Source organism: Chenopodium quinoa, unplaced genomic scaffold (assembly GCF_001683475.1).
Source record: "Chenopodium quinoa cultivar QQ74 unplaced genomic scaffold, ASM168347v1, whole genome shotgun sequence".
NCBI lineage: Eukaryota > Viridiplantae > Streptophyta > Magnoliopsida > Caryophyllales > Amaranthaceae > Chenopodium > Chenopodium quinoa.
In genome coordinates this window covers 3,209,737-3,216,009 of record NW_018745675.1, presented here as the reverse complement: position 1 = coordinate 3,216,009, position 6,273 = coordinate 3,209,737, and positions in this window count along the sequence as shown.

Below are 6,273 nucleotides of genomic sequence, written 5' to 3'. Positions count from 1 at the left end.
TTGTGATAATCAGAGTTCCATTCACATAGCCAAGAACCCGGTTTAGCATGAAAGGACCAAGCATATTGTGATTGATGTCCATTTTACAAGGGATAAAGTACTTGAAGGTTGCTTGAAATTGCTTATCTTCCTACTCAGAGTCAGCTAGCTGATGTCTTACAAAGATTCTGCCTTCTTCACATTTTGCAGATCTTCTTTCCAAGCTAGGCATGTTCAACTCTATGCCTAGCTTGCGGGGGGATGTTGAGACACCCTAGAAGCTTCATTGAAGCTGCCACGTCAGACGTAACTAACTCCCCTGTTTATGGAAATTAATTACAACTACCTTCTGCCAGCTCATTATTACAATATTTGTTTATTGCAAGTTAGTTGTAATATGTCAGCTAGTATAAATACTCTGTTCCCTAATTATTATTCATTAATCTATTCATTTTTTCACAAAGACGAATTCTCTCTTTCTTTCTTCTCAAGTTTCTCTCTCTTAACTCTTCAATGGAGTCTTGATTTCCTGTACTAAATTTTGTAGTATTTTTGCTTCGGATTTGAGCTCTTAACACAGATATAGAAACCCAAAAAAATTAATGATTCAAAAAATAAATAAATATCACCACTGTTTCCTTCTGCTCTTTATTCATCGAGAACCAATACGCAAAACTCATAATAGTTATTGATATATATCTTATATATGGTTACTAGGTTAGGTCCCGTGCCATTCACGGTAATTTTCACTATTTATTATTAGTTTAACACTATATTTAATTATAAAAAATTTATGATTAATTGCAAAATAAGATGAAATCTAGTAATTACAAAATTAAAAAAAAAATATCGTACTAAAGAAAACTTTGGGCGTATTAAATGCACGACTATTAAAAATATTGTGGAATGTGGATTGCATCATGAAGCTATCGATAATTGCATAGTATTAAATAAAAGATTAACATTTTTGCTGAATGTATATAAATGGAATATAATTATCAAGAAGGAAAATATTATTGCATAGTAAGAAATATTCTCTAAAAAGTTTGCAAAAAAACAAAAATAATTGACGGATAATTTTTTAACCAAGAAATGACATGTGTCATTCCTATTGTTTTTTTTCTAGTTATGTCTTTAATATATAGTTATAAAAATAGATGTATAGATTACCATTAATCATTCAATCCATTGTTTTAAGTTACCAAAATTACCATTTAAACTTTAATGAGTATTTTTAATTTTTACATAGAAATTATTGAACATACACATATTATTTTGTTTATAAAAAATATTAGAGTAAAATTGAACATCTTTTTTTATTTTTTTTTAAATATTTTTCATTTCTTTCTTGTCAATTAATTTTTTTTAGATTAAGAAATATATTATTTGAAATATGATCTTGAATATTTTAGGCTAAATCTAGTATAGAAAGTAGAGAAGATTATTGTTGAAAAAGAAAATAATAAATACTCCTGCTATAATGGATTTGCTTACATAACTTATTGCTGAAATTGTTTCGCTACCATTAAGGGAATTTATATTTTAGTTAATTCTTTTTAACCTTATTAATCACTCAAAATAGGTTTTTATAAAAAAAAGCATTAAGAATAAACCAAGAGATGACACATATTATTACTGGTGTGTCTTATAGTTATTGACTAGTATAGTACCCGTGTAATTGCACAGTTTGAATAGTTCAAATATTAAATCTTACATAATCTAAACTATTGGCTGTTATAGTATATAATAGCGAAATCTTATAGTGTACATTAATTGAGTATTCATTATTTTATAGCAATTTTAATCACAATAATGTGTACACATGTAATCATCCATCATGTTTTCAATTCGATGTTGAATAAAAAAATTTAGAAATAGCTATAGATAAATGTTTAAGTTATGCCCTTCAAATATATTGGTCATGCTTTATCTTTTTAGATCATAATGAGTTATGCACATTCACATAAATCATATATTTTTCTTCATGTGCACTTTTTTTAAATCAATAAAATATACTCTCTAGATCCCATGATATAGCCACGGACTTTTATTTTCTATAAAATTAAAACAAAAAAATATAGTGTACAATAAACATTGTAAATTGGTTGAAAAAATCTCCCTAAAATGATAGATCAAAAGTTACCTGAGCTAAATCAAAGCCAACCCGATATAAATAAAAGTTTAGCGCGTTTTTTGAGTGGCCGGCCACACCGTTTGGCTGACTGACACACACCAAAACATTGGCCAGGTTACCCCTGATCGAGTAACCCCTAACCGATCGAGTAACCCTTGACCGACTGAGTAACCCCTAACCGACTGAGTAACCCCTAGCAAATCAAGTAATCCCTAACCAAAGAACCCCCGCCACACGGTGTGGTCATCCAACTTGTTTTCTGAGTGGTTGCCCACACAGAGTGGCCAAATGACACACACCAAAACATTGACCGCGTAACCCCTGATTGAGTAACCCTTGATCGAGTAACCTCTGACCGATCAATTAGTAACCCCTAACCACGTAACCCCTGACCGAGTAACCCCTGATCGACCGAATAACCCCTGAGCAAGTAATATCATCTACACGGTGTTGCTAGCTAGCCAAATCTGAAACTTTGTGATAAAAGCTATATATGCTTTATTTAAAAAGATACTCTATTGAAATTATTTAGAAATATATGAGTGAGTAAAAAACAAAACAAATATACTACTCTTCTAAAACTTATTATCTAATTATCTACAAAAAAAAATCGTGTGGGGTTTTGTTAAATTCATCTCAACTTTTAGCTTTCAAATATCAAATTCTTATAATTTTTGCTAATACGTAATTAAAAATATTTACAATTAAAAGTATGACTTGGCAACTATGCATAAATTAAATGAAATGTGTCATTTAATATGAAACAGATGAAATATATAGTAAGTAGATGGATTATTGATTTATTAATTACTTTAGGGTTATTTTTATGTTGTGTTTACCCTATTGGGCATGGGATTGCATGCCTATAACACTTGTTTTCGTAAAACAGAACTTAACTTATTGAATTTATGAAAATTGGGAGTTAGGGCTTGTTCCGATTTAGTGAAAACAACTGAAGTGAAGTGAACTGAACTTAATAGAGTTGAAATGAATTGTTTATGAGAGAAAGAAATTAGGAACTGAAATGAAGTGAACTGATTGGAGCTGAACTGAACTAAACTGAACTAGACTGAAATTAAGCTGAACAGAATAGACCCTTAGTTTGAGTGAGTCATTGATTTCTAATCGTTTATTTTCTTATTGTTTGAGTGGAAAAGATCAAAACTTTATTGAATTAGGCTATTTTTAATAGTTAGCTCAGTATCCAAACATGATTTAATCCATATCAAAATATCATTGTGGTCATTTACTTTTCTATTATTTTTTTTTTTAAAAAAAAAAAACTATGTTTGATTTATTTGCTCTTTCTTGCTCCTATTTTCCTATTTTTTTTATTAATGTGGTAATCATGCGTGCATTCAACTATTTACGATCTTTTAAAATATACTTTCGAACAAAATTTCACGAATTCTATTTTCCTATTATTATCATTGTGGTAATCATGCGTGCATTCAACTGTTTACGATCTTTTAAAATAGACTTTCGAACAAAATTTCACGAATTTTATAATTCAGATTGCATCGCACGATGCGTTCAACTTTGATAATTTATCTATAAAAAAAATATAGTACAAAGTTCATATTTAAATTTCATTATTTCCTATATATTTTCAATCATAATTTAGAGTGGATTGCTAAACATCGCCCGCAAATCTCCACATAAAGCCCACAAAATTCACTTGATTTGACAATATTGCCCTTAACATAAAAAAAACACACTCACACTCTCATCACCAAACACTCATCTTCTTTTTACATCTCTCTTAAAAAAAATTCAAACTACGACAATGTCGAGGCGGCAAGGCAAAGAATTGGCGGCGGCTGCGGCGGAGGGAAGGAGAGCTCACGGTGGCAAGATATTTTTGTTTTCTTTAATTTAAAAAAAAATCCGTCGTTATAGGCGGGGCGCCTGGCCAGGACGCCCAGCCCCTGGTGGTGGCGCTCGATCCGGCTGCCAGAACGATTGGGCTGGCGTCTGGGCTGGACGCCCTGCCACGGTTGTGGTGTTTTTGTGAGGCGTCGTTGCCGTGGCTGGGCGTCCAGCCCAGACGCTAGCCCAGTGGTTCTGGCAGCCGAATCTGGCGCCACCACCAGGGGTTGGTCATCCTGGCCAGGCGCCGCCCTTGTGGTATTTTTTTTATTGTAATTGTATAATATACCTTTTTTTTTTTGGAAAATCAGAAATATTTTTTTTTATGTCTAATATATATTTTTTTTATGTATAATATAATTTTTTGTGTTAATTTTATTTATCTGTAAATTTATTTTATGTGTTAATTTTTTGTATGTGTTAATTTTTTGTGTTAATGTGTAATGTTTAATTTTTTTTATGTCTAATATATATATATTTTTTTTTTGAAAATCAGAATTTTTTGTGTTAATGTTTAATTTTTTTGTTTTAAGTTATAATTTTTTGTGTTAATTTTGTTTATGTGTTAAGTTTTTTTAAGTGTTAATTTTTTTGTGTGTAAATTTTATGTGTTAATTTTTTATTGTCTAATATATTTTGTTTTTGAAAATCAGAATTTTTTTTGAAAATCAGAATGTTAATATATTTTTTGTGTTAATATTTTTTTTAAGGGTTAGTAAATTTGTTTTTATTTTTGTTTTATATTTATATACTACGATATTTTCTATGCGTTGGTTTTTTATTCTTTAATTTTTTTTAAGTGTTCTGTTAATTTCTTTTTTATGTTCATTTGTTAGTGTTTTTTAGTTTATTTGATTTGGTTTTTCGTAGTTGTTTTTCTTCATTTTTTTTTATGTTTTTATATTTTTTAATTTTTTGTAGGTGTCGCAGTTTCGTCCTGGAGCGGGGAAGAATATAGATATTAGAAGTAGAAACTATTCGTTGGAGAGGTCGGGGCCAGACATGTTAGATCCCGTGGTATTTCGGCCTTGACTCGTAGAGAACAGATTCACTGTCGGGATAAGGATGAAGATGATGATGTTGAGGAGGAGGAGGAGGAGGAGGAGGGCGCATATGAGGATGTGGACGATGGGAGTGGACCATATGATTATTACGGTCCATTTAGTCAGAGGCTTGATGACATGTACGAGACACATATGGTAGAGGTGCGTAAGGGTAGAGATGGTAGGATTCTTAGTAGAGCTGGCATATCATCTGCGTCCACCGTGTCTAGGGTAAGTAGAAAACGGTCGAGGGTCGTTAATGATTCTTGGGTTGTTAGGGGTGAGGTGCCCGGGGGCCTGTAGACGGGAGTATGATTCCTAGCTTTCTAGGACATATAGCTACCCGTATTTGGGAGGACCAGGAGAGGGCTTTGGTGACGGGCTTGTTGAAATGCCAAACCCGGGAAAAGACTTGTAACTTTTTGAAAACATGGGCTGAGGCTTGGTCGGTGGAGAGCGAGATGTTCGAGCGACTGCAGGGCACTGGGGTGAATCACCTTCTTGCCACCATGCACGATCGGATTGACTCTACGCTGATCACGACTTTCGTTGAGCGATGGCAGCCGGATACGAACTCTTTTCACCTTCCGTTCGATGAGATGACGATCATGTTGCATGACGTCGAGGCCATTCTTGGGATTCGCGCAGAGGGTAAACGACTATCTGTTGTGGCTGATGCGGATCAGGCAGATTTGCTGGCGAAGCTGTTGGCGGTGGACAGGGCTACATTGTATACCGGGGCGCTTGGTGTTTGGGATCATGCTAGTGTGCAGATCGCATCCGTGTTGCAGCGTTGTTTGCACCCCAGTGCACGTAGGACGCACGACGCACGGTTGGCTGCTTATGTTTTTCTTCTCCTCAGGTACTGTACCTTGTTTCCGGATAAGAGCGGAAACAAGCTCAGGCCACGCGACATAGTTGATGTGTGTGAGCCCGACAGAGTAGGCCAGTTTTCTTGGGGGTCGGCTACGTTATCGTATTAGTATCGCCAACTAGGTTTTCGAGTCGGGTTGACGCGGCAGGTATCACTGGGTGTCTGACTTTATTGCAGACCTGGATATACGAGTATTTTCCTGCATTACGACCACACCGTGACCCGGTTCCTATTGATGATGGGATGTCGTGTGCGTGTGCGTGGAGTCCGCGGTTGGAGAAGAAGTCTGTTACCCGCCTCCGATCGATACGGTTATTGCTTACAAGATGTCCCCCTTAGAGGTAAAGTGTATAAATTATTTCTAAATTTGTACT